Genomic DNA, 15,501 nt, shown 5'->3' on the forward strand with positions numbered 1-15,501 from the left:
ATAACATTTATCATAGATCCTTAAAAAATAAGCATTGCTGCTGCCACTTAACAGAAGTATAATTGTTAAGGTTTTTAATGTTTTTGAGCTTTGATTTTCTTCATGGATGAAATTAGTATTTGTTATACCTTCCACTTTGAACAATTGGAAAGCTATGTGAGAGAATGGATAGAGATTGTGCAGTGCCCAGCACCTAGTAGGAACTCAGTTCCTAGTAGGAACTTTTCCATGCCATCAGCTATAGAAATAACTTGGGAAGAATGACAATATTCATATCTCTTTCTTCTATAGATGGAACCATTGTACAGGCAGCATGAAAAGTTATGTTTCCTGGGTTTTGGCAATATTTTACATGCCCTTGTTTATGTTGTATCATTTTAACAGAGCAAGATATGAGTTCCTTATATGAGTACCTTTAATTAGATTATTTCAGAATTTTGGTTAAAGCACTGTCATTTCATGTATTTTAAGCATATGAGTTTTATAAAAAGTTAGCAATTTAAAAGGAATATGAGAACAGTTGGCTTTCTGTTTATTTTCCTCTAGATGCATTTGTTAAAAATTAAAACAATTAAATTAAAAAAAGGACAGAAAAGAACTTAGAAAAATGATAAAGAACAAGTTTAAATGCCCCCAAATTCGCATACCTAAAGGGAAGAATATTTGGGAAAATTTTCTTTTTATACATCTTATCCACCTAAGTTTTCAAAGATGGGTACATTCTTCATATGATTCTCTATAACAGTCTTTTTACACATAATAAATTAGTATATAGTGATTTCCATGTCAATAATGAAAATGGTAATTAGTTGTTGTAATAACGATCTGAATAGTAGTCTTTCTGAGCCTCTAATGTACGTCAGATATTGTACAAAACACTCGCTGTATATTATGATGTATACCAATCAAAAATTATTTTGAGAATAGCTATTGTTTTAATATCCAGTAAAGCATCTTGTCCAAGATTTCATGTGAAGTAGATATCAGAGCCTGTCCTCAAAGGCTTACCTCTTAGGAGCAAAGAACATGCTCATAATTTCTGACTTTGTTGACTTCATAGAACACTAGAATTCCATGACTGTAATCGGCATAATTCTATTTACTTGTTCTAGGTCTTGTATCCAAACTGTAGTGTTCCTAAAGGAAAGAGAAAACATTTTTTTCTTTCTTGGATTTTTATTTTTTATTGAAATAAAATTAAATACAGTGTTATATTAGTTTCAGGTGTATAATAAAGTGATTCAACAATTCTATACATTACTCAGCACCCCTCAAGATAAGTGTATTCTTAATCTTTATTCACCCATCCCTCCACCCACCTCCCCTCTGGCAACATCATTTTGTTCTCTGTATTTGAATCTGCTCTTTTGTTTGTCTCTTTTTTTTTTCCTTGTTCATTTGTTTTCTTTCTTCATTTGTTCTTTCTTCCCAATATGAGTGATGTCATATGGTATTTATCTTTCTCTCTCTTTTTTCTCTTAGCACTATACCCTCTAGAAGACAATATCTATTTTTCATTGTATGTTACTACAAACAGGTGTGCCTTGCATATAGGCAGCTAGGCACAAGTCAATAAAAAATACACAAAATACTTTTAGTAGCTTCATTGTAATTCTTTGTGTGCACATGCTATGAAGGATTTAGCTGGTCACTTTTGATTTACACATTTGGTCTTTTAATCTCCACTGCTATGAATATCTTTGTGTTTAAATTGTTGCAGAATTGTTCAAAATCTTCTGTGGAGAAATTTCTATAATTGTTCAAAGCATACACCCATTTAAAATGTTGAAGCATACTGTCTGCCTAGTACTATTACTTAAAAAGACTTCTCCACTATTGCTTTCATGGTGGTACTATTTCCCTCACTTTAAACTACATGTTGATGTGTTTTGTACATTTAAGTTATAGTTACTAGCTAAAATTTAATCCTACCAAAATTGTAGTACGCTTGCTTTGTACTAGTAAATTCCAAACTTCAGGAGCTTACCCACAGTTGATTTTCTAACTTACCAGAAGTCTGTAAGAACAGTGAGGGCCTCTATTCCCATAGTCATTCAGAGATTAGTTCTTTCCATGGTGTGGCTCAGCCTTCTTCTAGGACTTCAATGTTTTCTCTGTCCATCCAACAGATAGGTTGAACAGATGGAGAATTAATCACAAAGCATAAGCATGCCTAGAAGTGAGTTAATCATTTCCACCTGGATTCCCTTAGCCCAAATTGAGTCATAAGTTCATTTTTTTTTTAAATTGTAACTCCATTATAGTTAACATACAGTGTTCCATTAGTTTTAGGTGTATAATATAGTGATTCAGCAATTCCATACATCATCCAGTGTTCATCATGACAAATGGCCTCCTTAATCCCCGTCAATTATTTCACCCATTCCCCCTGCCCACCTCCCTCTGGTGACCGTTAGTTTCTTCTCTATAGTTAAGAGTCTGTTTCTTGATTTGCCTCTCTTCCCACCCCCCACCTCTCCCATGAACATCAGTTTTGTTTCTTAATTTCCACATATGAGTGAAATCATATGGTATTTGTCTTTCTCTGACTGACTTCACTTAGCGTAATACACTCATACTCCATCCACATTTTGCAAATGGCAAGATTTCACTCCCTTTTATGGATGAATAACATTCCCTGTGTGTGTGTATGTGTGTGTGGTATATATGTATATATGTGTGTACCCATACATACCACTTCTTTATCCATTCATCAGTCAGCGGACATTTGGGCTCTTTCCATAATTTGGCTATTGTTGATAATGCTGCTATAAACATTGGGGTGCATGTGTCCCTTCACATAATGTCTTGGTAACCTTTAGGTAAATACCTAATGCAAATGCTAGATTGTAGGGTAGTTCTATTTTTAAATTTTCGAGGACACTCCATACTGTTTTCCACACTGGCTGCACCATTTTACCACCAACAGTGCAAAAGGGTTCCTTATTTTCCACATCCTTGCCAAAACTTGTTGTTTCTTATGTTTTTGATTTTAGCTATTTTGATAGGTGGGAGGTGATGTCTCATTGTAGTTTTGATTTGCATTTCCCTGATGATGAGTGACGTTGAGCGTCTTTTCTTGTGTCTGTTGGCCATCTGTTTGTCTTCTTTAGAGAATTGTCTTTTCATCTATTCTGCCCATTTTTCTAAATGCATTTTTTTTTTATTTTTTGGTGTTGAGTTTTAGAAGTTCTTTATATATTTTGGATACCATCACATATGTCATTTTCAAATATTTTCTCCCAACCAGTATGTTGCCTTTTAGTTCTGTTGAGTCTTTCCTAGATGTTGGCATAAGGTCAGTTTTAACTTCAATGGGGACTCGGAACTTAGTCTAGCGTGTGTACCCAGGGAAAGTAGAACATAAGTTTAGTAAACAATGAGCCCATCCCTACCATAGTTTTCCAAACACCTGTTTCAGTCTTCATCTTCCACATACAACACATTCGTGTCTTCCCACTGATGACAATACGTACCCTAGATGAAAAGTATCCAAGATCTCTGGACAGTAGTCTTTTCCAAAGATCAAGGCCTAAATATAGTCCTACCCACCCACCCCATACACCCATCCAAAGTCAAGGGCATAACTGGACAGGACTAACATGACGAAAGAAATGTCCTGGGGAAAAAAAAATGACAGACATGCAGTAGTTCATACTTCATATTAATTTTGAAATATTCCTGGGCGGGGGGGATGTGGAATCTACCAAATGACACGAACTCTCTGATTCGTTATTCTATATAAGGCACCTAGATGTACCTTAAATGTGATATTACCTTCCATTCTACTTCCATGGCTACCTCTAAAGTAGGCACTGGCGAGTCCTTTTCTTACCCTGAGGAATCCCTTCTACCTGCTACCTGTATGTGCAAGCCTCAGAATCCGTAATTCAGTTGATTTTCAAGGTGCCAGAACGCTTTTAGTCCAAGCTCCTTGTTTCTTTGCCAATGAGATTTCCTCAAAAACTGATAGGCTTCTGATTGATTTGTTTCTAATCATTTCCATTTGGCAATAAACATAAAGTATTACTTAGACAAAATGTCAGCTCTCCTTTCTTTCCTTACATCTCACCTCAGTGTCCTTTCCTCTCTCAAATTACTGCAGGCGACCTTGAGGTGATCTGAGTTAAGTGTGGAGGTGAAACTCTTAATCTGATCATTTATGTAAAGCAGTCAATTTTTTCAACTGACACATCCAAACAAGCTTTTTCTTTTCTTTTTTTTTCTTTTTAATCTCAAAGACATTTCAAACCTGATGTTCAGTTGTTGAGGTCTGTATTGCAACCAAAGCGTTCACAAACTTAACGCTCTGGACTATCTCTATTCTTTTTGTTCTCCTACTTAAATATAAGGAGATCCTGACCTTGCTAATTCATTCTCAATACTTTTGTGATGCAGCCATCAATAGCCATCACTGCCCACTGAATTTTGTGAGCGTGTTGTTTACCTTGTAGGTTACTGCTGCTAATAATGTTCCCAAAACTTGCTACTCCGTAACATGATGACAGACCCAAGTGCAAGGTACTAATTTTGATGTTAAATTGAAGGAGTACCAGCAGCTCTCACAGACAAGCCTCATGATCTTAATGGTTTAATAGAAGTTTGTTTCCAGTTCAGATAAAGGCTGTTCCATAATGTCATTCAGAGACCAGGCTCCTTCAATCTTGGGTACCTTTCCCTATTTTAAGGATACAGGATCCCATTGGAGTCTTTCATGGGACAGCCCTCCATGTAGTTTTCACTACTTTCAGCCATATTGCTTCCACAAAAACTTAGTGATCATAGCCAAACCTGCAAGAAAGGGAAGGAAATGTAACACAGCTATGTCCTGGAGGAAAGAGATAGCTATCTTAACTGCTAGGACAAAATAAACACTTTAAGGATTAACTTTCAGTTAATTTTAGCTACCTGTTGAACTTGGGATATAGTCTGAGGGTAAAGAAAGATAAAGACACAGTTTTGTTTTTTTTTTTCATTTACAGAAAAATAAAATAAAAGTATGAAAAAGTACCCATGAATTCTTTTTTTTAAATAAAAGTAGTTAAATTGTCATTTGTAAATATTTAAAGCACAAGATGTTTAAATATATTTATGTATAGTATACTGATAGAAATTAAAAGTAAATATAGTCTTCCTCCTAGATTTAACAATTCAAGGGATCCAATTCTATTTTGAGTACTTGCATTTAAAAAGAGGAAATCCTGATTATATATACATTGCTCATGGAAGAAAAAGCATAATGTATTTTCAAATACACAGCTGTAATTCCCAGTACACTGGAAAAAGGCAGAATTGACAGATGGAATGAGGTCCTTCTCTTTCAGTAGCTGAACTTCCTGTTAAGGCCTCACCCAAACCCTTTAGCCAAATATTATTATGTCACACTGTCAAACCCTTAATTCCTCCCATAGTTGTGTACTAAGCATCTCCCATATGTGAGAAAGTGTAGTTTAATGGAATTTAAGAATCAATAAGACTCCTCTACCCCTAAGAGGATTATAGGTGGGTTCATGGTTATCTGGTGGTATTTCTAAGATGGGCAGAATCAGCATCCACTGTGAGCTCATTAGATAGCAGTCTCAGGCTCCACCAGCCGTCTGTTTTGTTTTGTTTTGTTTTGTTTTTTTTAAGACTGATTTATTTTTGAGCGAGAGTGTGTGTGTGTAAGTGGGGAGAGGCAGAGAGAGGCTGGGACAGAAGATTTGAAGAGGGCTATGCACTGACTGCAGCTGGCTCCATGCAGGGCTTGAATTTACAAGCTCTGAGATCATGACCTGAGCTAAAGTCGGACACTCAACTGACTGAGCCACCCAAGTGCCCCAGCAGTCTACTTTTAACAAGCCTTTCTAGGTGATTCTGATGCGAGTCAATGGTTAAGTATAACTGGTCTTGTGAGATCCTTTAGGGACGGTCAGGATCCTTGAGAGAATATGCTTCCTTCCCACCCTTACCTCACCTGAGCGTCTGTCTCAACCACAACAGTAAACAGTGAAAGTAAGAACTGAACTTGAGTACTTTTTGGTTTCCTTTATGTGCTTTATGTCCCCATACACATTATAAAGATAACCATTCCCTTGGATAAATTACAGCAGAAAATTGCTTGTGAGTATTTAGTAAGGAGATGCATAAAGTAAATCATGTAAAAAAATTCAGTTCAACAAAGGTGTTTTTTACTTTATTTTAAATCTGCTTGTTTCCCCCCAGAAAGCCTGTAAATTATATAGTTAATGGGGAACAAATCAAAAGTAAAGATCAAGACCATAAAAGGAAGTAAGCAAGTCTGTTCACTGTGATGGTAAATATAGATTATATGATTGAGAATTAGATTTTATTCTTATCTTTCTTTGAGCTAAGATTAAAAGGAAAGCATGATTAGTTACATTGAGATTGTTACTATAGAAACATATGAAATGCTTTGTTGTATGTTCATAGAGATGTTGTGGGAGATATTATTCAAGACATTAAGAGATTCCAAACTCCTTAGCCTAGAGGAGGAGGCAGATAACTAAAAGAAGAAATCAGGCTGGATGGAATAAAACATGGAGAATATAGTGCTAACCTCAGGATGATAAGCCATTGTCAAGTAAGCATGTACTTCCCAGCTCACAGAGATCATTGCCAAACTGGAGACAGGCCAAATTTCACCATATCTCCAGTTTTTTTGAGAGAAGTTAGAAATGTGTATTTTTCAGTAAAATTTCTAAAAGTTTTAATATTTTTAAATAAAGTATGTTTTATAGTATTATGTTGAATAAGTGACATTCTTCTGATTGAGAATATGCCCTAGACTTCCCACTAGTATACAAATTCTGTATCGTGTCCTATTATTTCTGCAAATGGAAAGGAGGTTATTCTGAGTTTGGTATCGGGCAAAACAACTTGTTTATATTTGACACTATGAAATACGGAAAAAAATGACACTGCATCCTTTTTAATCTGGATGCCCAAAGTTTTCAACTCTTTCCATTCAATTTTTTGGGTCCACTACTAGGAAAATATATAGGCCATTTAGGGTTACATTTACATTTACATTTACATTTACATTTACATTTACATTTAATAAGCTTCCATTTCACTAGTCTTTTTATGCCTCCTTTCTCTGGTCACTGCAATTTTCATTTTATTGTATCTCATGGTATGTCAACTCAAATATCCCTGTGGCCTCTTGGATTGTTAAGTACATGTGCGATCACATTTATATCACAGTGGTTACAGTACCAGTCACAGAGGTTACATCCGTATTCGAAGAGGGTGTTTAGACCTGGGAGGGAGTGCAACTCATAAGATATTTCTGAAATTTAGGGCGGTTCAGTCAGTTAAGCGTACAACTCTCAGTTTCAGCTCAGGTCCATGATCTCACGGTTTTTGAGTTCAAGCCCCACATTGGGCTCTGAGCTGACAGTGTGGAGTCTGCTTGGGATATTCCTGTCTCTCTGTCTCTCTGTCTCTCTCTCTCTCTCTCTGCCCCTCTCCCGCTGGGTCTCTATCTCTCTCTCAAAAAAACAAACAAACAACTTAAACAAAGGATATTTCTGAGATTATTTGCTGTGCCATCCGTGGTCTGGATCATCAGCCCACGTTCCAAAATGCCACCTGCCAGAGAGTGGCGTCTGTAAGACAGTATTACCCAGAGCACGTGCATCTGATAGCTGGCAGGTGAAGTCACAACATATTCCAGTCATGCCAAGGTATCTTGTGTCCTGAGAGTTCTGTGGAAATTCTTAGTGTTCCCAAGGATCCTCCTGTCACTGACTATGCCTGCAAACTATGATGCCATAATTTTCTTGCTGCTGTCACCACTGTGAGCTGTCACTTACACAGACCCAGTGTGCACTTTCAATGGGACATAGTAGATCAGGGCAATGATGGAACATCAAGGTAAGAGGAGCGGTTTCCTTCTGAGTCAGGCTTAGGCGTTTTGTTTTGTTTTTGTTTGGTTTTTCCACATGGTAACAGCTGACTTCCAAAGTTAAAGTTCTCTGCATCCAATATACAGGATCTTTTACCTAAATTGCCCTAGAGTACCATGGAGTCTGTCTTAGTCATCAAAATCAGCCATGACCAATAACAAGAATGATTTTTTTTTTTCAGAAACAAAAAAACTAGTACATACCTAACTTTCCAAGCCAGATGCCCCCCTTTTATATTTTGAGTTGTTACTAGAACCTTTGTCCTTTTATGAAATTTTTCTTCAGTCGCATTCCATCCACTCATCCAGAATTTGCTCTCCTATCTTTGGATTTTCCTTCATCTGGTAGAGGGAAGCTGAAATACAGCGATTTAGATTCTATCTCCAGAAAGTTATTCTGGGACTGAGTACTTGAGGGTTGGGGCATGCATTCCTTTTCTCTTTTCTGTTGTGATGGATTAGCACACTTTCACACACTTGAGCCAAATCCACTTATTATCTCTTAGTTTTCACGTGTTTAGAAGTCAGGGGACCACTTACTGGATGTCTGCTCAGATCTTACAAGGCTGAAATCACATTGCCAGGCTTGACTGTCAATAGACTCATAGTAGTACAATCTTACCCATCTATAGTAGATTCTATTATTTTGTGTTTGAATGGGGTATTTAAATACATATGTTATACAGTTGGAATTAAATAAAGAATTGGCCAAATATAAACTCTAAACAAATTGCATAAAAGCATTTTTAATGTCTATCAACTGAAAGGACTTGGGTCTCCACTCCTCAGTGAGAGGCAAGATTCTTCTAACACATGCCCCATCTCCTTTACTTTGACAAAACCCAGCAAAGTAGCTTCTCATATTAGTAAATGTAAAGAGGTGAAAAACATGCCCATATTTAGGTAGATAATATGTCCTAGAAGTTTGGAATACAAGTTTCTCTTCTCTGGAAACTCTCTTCTATTTTCAAATGTTATGCTCTATTTCCTCCCCTTGTGATACTGTGTTTGTGGTGGAAAAAAACAAACAAACAAAAAAACCAACAAACCAAAAACTGAAGAGGTCACGAAGAGAGGTTTTATAGACATAAAAATAATGATTGTGAGAACTTTATGAACATATAAAAAAAGATTTTAGTGTATTATATCAATCGAACTACAGAATTGTTATACTAAAATAGACATGGGACCAGCTCTTGATTTGCTCTTTTATTATTGACCGAGTGCTGGTTTTATGCCAGGCAGTGCTTTAGGTTATGTGAATACACAGATGATGCCTTGCTCACCCATAATGAATTAAAAAGAAAAAAAAAATCAAAACAAAGAAAATGTAGTTTGGGGAAATTGGATTTTGACTTTTGAAGCCATGTGATACTGGAATAGAATGATTATTCCACTCACAAATTTCAGAGCTGTGATGTTATTTCACCTTGCTACATCTGTGGATGATATATTGTTACTCATCTCATGTGATTATTATACAGATAAGAAGAAATAACTTGGGGCAAGTGTTTAGTGTCCTGAGTATAATATAGTAATCAATGTCAACTAAAGAAAATAACACTATTGATGGTAATTACAAGAATAATAGCAGTAAACGAACTCTAAATATAAATTTAGTGCTGTGTGAAAGGAGCAAACAAAGGAAAAGTGACTAAATGTGTAATGTTGTAAACTTATATGTAGGGTAAATCTGGCCCATGGATTTATATGTTGAGCTAACCTTATTTCTGTGTCTATGATGATTAAAATGGGCTGAACCCGTTGATGATGCAACATCTAGTTTTCCCGAGTTCACATTTGCATTGCTAAGCGATTTTACTCTATCTGGACATTTAAGCATTTTGAACCATTACCTTAACAATGTAAGTGATTAATGGTTTTTCCTCCTGCATAGACTTATAGCACAATAAAAACATAAATTGCCTGGGGGAATACATGGCCTCCAGTTGAAGGAATGTTATTCTATGCAAATATTTGAGTCAGAGTCTCATAACATTGGAATTACTCTATGCTGAGCTAACAGAATATCATATAATAAGTCAAAATCCAAAAATCTTGTATTATCAAAGGGCAAGAGTAAAACACTCATTAAAATATATTATGGAACAACTACAACAATAACAACAAATCAACCTCTGATTTTGGAATATCTAGAAAAAAACAATCTTTTGTCCCCAAATTGTATTGGGCTAGCACAAAATAAACCAATTTTAGAGCACCAAAGTATATCCCCCATCGAAAACTAATAAATCTATTTGGACAGTGAAAATCCACTGGCTTTTAAAACAAGAACTATATGATCTCTAAGGAACTAAAATGATGTTGATATTTCTCCAGTCATGACATCAACTCAAAGTTATGGCATGGCGTGTATCAGTTAACAAAAAGAACTCATCATTTCTCTTGCCCATTTAAGATTTCATATGCATCCACAAATAAGATATTTTTATGTTGCTAATATAAACATGTCCATTTGACTTATCAAATGGCTTATATAAGTATAAACTTTATTCAGAATACTGGAGTTTAATGTTAAAACATTTGTATGCTGCTCAAAATCTGAAGAATGAGTTGCCATGTGAAAAATTGGAAGTAAATACTAACTTCAACAATTAAATTCTGAAGTTGCAATATTGATACATTACTTGTTCTAGCAAGTCTTCCCGGAAGGAAACCAATGGTAGGAAAAGTGACCACAGAATTCTCATTAAAAGTTGGGGAAGTGGTAGGAAAAATTATCTAGAAATGTGAATTTAAATGGAATTGCCCATTAGTAAATCCAGACCCCTTAGTCTGGATAATGTCAAGTATAGTATTGCCTAATAATAGATTAAGTGAATTTACTAATGGTGTATATTTAGATGCAAATTACTTTCCTAGTTTATGAAGAACTATCCTATTTAATCCTCACTGCTGCTTCTAAGGAATAGCAAGTCATAAAATGAGATGGATATTTCTATTGTGGCAACTTTGGGTAGAGTTATTATCATAAATCAGAGCAATGTACATGTTACAAAGTAAAATTGTTACTTTCTTGGTAGAGAGAGAAAATTCAAATGTTGTACACTGTACTACAATCAAAAGATGCCTATGATACTGTTTGGATGGATCATCTAATAGGAGAAATTATAAGATGCTATAAGTAACCACGGATTCTTCTGGGTGTTGGGTGAAATTAACACAAGTAGTCTGGGATTTGGTAATATATTAATGAAAGAGAAAATACCTAAGACACATTTTGTTATCCAATAACTCAGATTACTTTTCAAATGTATACGATGGATAATCCACTAAATCCTTAAATGTAGGAAGACACTAACTTTTAATGTCTGGACTAAGTTAATAAATAATACTTCTCTGCTTATTTTCAAAAAGCACTTAAAAACGCACACCAGTGGAGTGTATGTGGCATAGTGAACAATAAAATGATAAATAAAATGCACACAAATCATTTTTTTAACTTTTACTTTCCTCATCTATTGCCTTCACAGCTGCTTTGTCACTTCTAACTTTCTTGGTTCCTAATGATGCTTTAGTCATACTTCACAATTTTTCTAGCCCCCCCCCCCCTTTTAAGTTTATTTATTTATTTTGAGAGACACAGAGATAGCACAAGTGGGCAGGGTGGAGGCAGAGAGAGAGGGAGACAAAGAATCCCAAGCAGGCTCTGCTAACAGCACAGAGCCCGACATGGGGCTTGAACCCACGAAAATAGTAAGCCGAAAGCAAGAGTCAGACATTTAATCAACTGAAGCACCCAGGTGCCCAGGCTACTTTTAATTATAAATCTTTTTTTTTTTTTAAGGTCAGTGAAAATTGTTACTCAAAATCAAATGCAATCTATTTCTGTCTTTATCTGACCCTTTCTCCTCCTATTTTTTCTCTACCCTTCCCACATTCTCCATGCCTACTGTGCAGGACATGAATTGGAGCTCACATTCTCTGACTGAGTGGTTATATACTATGCTCTTTAATTTTCTTTGTTTTCTTTTTTGGACTCTGTAGCCTCCAGGATTGGGTATTAGGAAAGAATAGCCATTGACATAGACACACATTTATGTTGGAGGATATTACTAACTTTGCTTGGTTTAGTCTGTTTCTATCAAAACACTCTAAGGATATGGTGGTCTCTGTTATTATGACATATATGGTTTGGGCAATGAGTTTCTGCCTGACATCACATCCCATTGTTTTTAAATCAATGTACTCTAAGTGTGTGATATAACCCAGAATGTAATACAGTAAAATCAAGTTGAAGGTGTATGTGCCTATGTGTAATCTAGTGTGCACTTCTCTGAGGACCTGAATGGTGACAGATTTTTATAATGTATCTTTTGGATGATGATTCTCTGCTTTTTAACATATTAATCATTTTGGCTTCTCTAGTTTTCTCTACTTGGGCCGGTCCCCGGGTCACCATAAATAAAGCCTAAGAGTTGGACCTGTACAGAGCAGGAGGAGCTGGTGGTAAATTTGGCAAAAGGATAGAAGGAAATTAGTCGGAAATCATACATAATTAATTTTGTCCCAGTACTATGTACTAATATTATTGCATTTCACTCGAAATATAATCATTATATTGGTAAAATAATTAAAATGATATGGTAAACTCTAAATATGTATCTTGGTAAATGATAATTGCAATCAGTAAATAGGTTGTTGGCTATGTCACTTTACATGTATATTATATTTACTATCTGATATTTTAAGATAAGACTCATTTTGATTAAATCACATTGATAGGACAATATGTCTTTCATAAACTCAGCAAGGTAAACCCATCTGGAATAGGTTGTATTCCAAGCTTTTGCTTTATACAAAACATTTGAGGTACATTAGAAAAGCCATAGGGGCACCTGGGTGGCTCATTTGTTTTAGTGTCACACTCTTGATTTTGGCTCAGGTCAGGATGTCAGCATTCAAGAGACTGAGCCCCGCATTGGGATTTGCTCTGACAGAGTAGACCCCCCCTTGGGATTCTGTCCCCCCTTTACTCTGCCCCTCCCCTCCACCTCTCTCTCTCTCTCTCTCTCTTTCTCTCTCTGCTCTGGTTCTCGCTTTCCTCTCTCTCAAAATAATTAAACATTAATTTAAAAAGAAAAACCAAAAGCCACATATTCGCTAAGACTTCCATAAATGTACAAAGATTGGTAGATCTTTATATAGATATTAAATCATTTTTCCCCTCATTTTATCATGTGTTCCTTTACTTTCTAATTATCTTATGTTTGTACATTGAGTTCTATTCAATTCATGAAACTTTTTGTCAGATATGAGCAGGGTTAGTAACAGGAAGTAATATCTGATTTTTTCTATGATATTGATTTCAATACTCTTTAAATTTTTTTTAATGTTTATTTATTTTTGACAGACAGAGCATAAATGGGGGAAGGGCAGAGAGGGAGACACAGAATCCAAAGCAGGCCTTAGACTCTGAGCTGTCAGTACAGAGCCCAACGCGGGGCTCGAACTCACAGACTGCGAGACCATGACCTGAAGTCAGTCACTCAACCGACTGAGCCACCCAGGCGCCCCATAATTTCAATACTCTTTTAGAATTAAGAATCAAATCATACCATGGAAATGTTTCCTCTGAATGGGTGGAGGGGTGGTGGCTAGGTGCATTTTTTATATGCTGAGTACTTGCTTGGATTGTCTATTGAGGAGAAGGGCTCTGTGATTTATTGCCCAAACCCAGGCACTTTTTTTTTTTTGCAAGTTTTTATTTAAATTCAAGTTAGTTAGCATACAATGCGATATTATTTGCAGGTATAAAATTTAGTGGTTTATCACTTACATACAACACCCAGCACTCATCATACAAGTGCCCTCCTTACATTTAACCCATCCCCCCTGGCCACCTCCCCTCCAAGAACCTTTATTTTGTTCTTTGTAGTTAAGAGTCTGTTATCTGGTTTGCCTCTCTCCCCAACCCCTTTGTTTATGTGTTTTGTTCCTTAAATAACAATTATGAGTGAAATCATGGTATTTGTCATTCCCTGACTCACTTTGCTTAGCGTCGTACACTGTAGCTCCATCCATGTCATAGCAAATGGCAAGATTTCACTCCTTTTTATGGCCGAGTAGTATTCCATTGTGTATACGTACCACTTTTTCTTTATCCATTCATCAGTCAGTGGACATTTGGGCTCTTTCCATAATGTGGCTATCGTTCATAATGCTGCTCTAAACATTGGGGTGCATGTTTCTCTTTGAATCTATATGTGTGTATTCTTTCAGTAAATACCTAGTAGTGCAATTGCTGGATTGTAAGGGACTTCTTTTTTATCTTTCTGAGGAAACACTGTACTCTTTTCCGGAGTGGCTGCATTAGTTCACTTTCCCACCAATAGTGCAAAAATGGTTCCCGTTTCTCAGCATTCTTGCCAACATCTGCCATTTCCTGTGTTGTTATTTTAGCCATTCGGACACTTGTCAGTTTCTATCTCATTGTAGTTTTGATTTGTATTTCCCTGATGGTGAGTGATATTGAGCATATTTTCATGTGTCTGTTAGCCATCTGGATGTCTTCTTTCGAAAAATGTCTTTTCATGTCTTCTGACCATTTTTTAACTGGGTCATTTGTTTTTTGGGTATTGAGTTTGTTAAGTTCTTTATATACTTCCGATGCTAACCCTTTATTTGATATGTCATTTCATATATCCTTTCCCAAATATTTCTCATTCCGAAGACTGCCTTTTAGTTTTGTTGATTGTTTCCTTTGCTGTACAGATTTTAACTTGATGAAGTCCCAATAGTTTAGTTTTGCTTTTGTTTCCTTTGCCTCTCTTGCTAGATAGAGGCATACCTAGTAAGAAGTTGCTACGGTCAATGTCAAAGAGATTATTGCCTGTGTCTTCCTCTAGGATTTTGATGGTTTCTGTCATCCATTTTGAATTTATTTTTGTGTGTGGTGTAAAAAAGGGGTCTAGTTTCATTCTTTTGCATATTGCTGTCCAGTTTTCCCAGCATGGTTTGTTGAAGAGACTGTCTTTTTTTCCTGTGGGTATTCTTTCCTGCTTTGCTGAAGATTAGTTGGCCATATAGTTGTGGATTCATTTGTGAGTTTCTATTCTGTCCCATTGATCTATGTGTCTGTTTTGTGCCAGTCTTAATCACTACAGCTCTGTAATATAACTTGAAGCCTGGAATGGTGATGCCTCCAGCTCTGCTTTGCTTTTTTAAGATTGATTTGGCGCTTTGGGTCTTTTGTGGTTCCATACAGATTTTAAGATTATTTATTTTAGTTCTGTGAAAAAGGCTCAATCCAGACACTTCTATTTATAGAAAGAGAAGATATTAATACTGTTGAGATGCCAGGGATAAAATGAGACTGTCCAGGGCAAATTGGGATCTTAGTACTCTACTGAGGAATCCTGCACCTTAAAAATAGGGGATTATCTCTTGCTTTCCCCTGGTACCTTAAATGCTATCCTGCTTACCTGGCACCGGGTAGGCTCTCTGGACCTGTGTGATTTATCCGTCTTGTCTTTGTCCCTGTAACGTTCTCCTGTCCGTCAGTATGGACACAACTTAGTTAAATGCCTTTCTTCTTTAGAACCCTTATTGGTGTCCTCCAGTGCAAGACT

This window comes from Lynx canadensis, chromosome A1 (assembly GCF_007474595.2).
Source record: "Lynx canadensis isolate LIC74 chromosome A1, mLynCan4.pri.v2, whole genome shotgun sequence".
NCBI classification, from domain to species: domain Eukaryota; kingdom Metazoa; phylum Chordata; class Mammalia; order Carnivora; family Felidae; genus Lynx; species Lynx canadensis.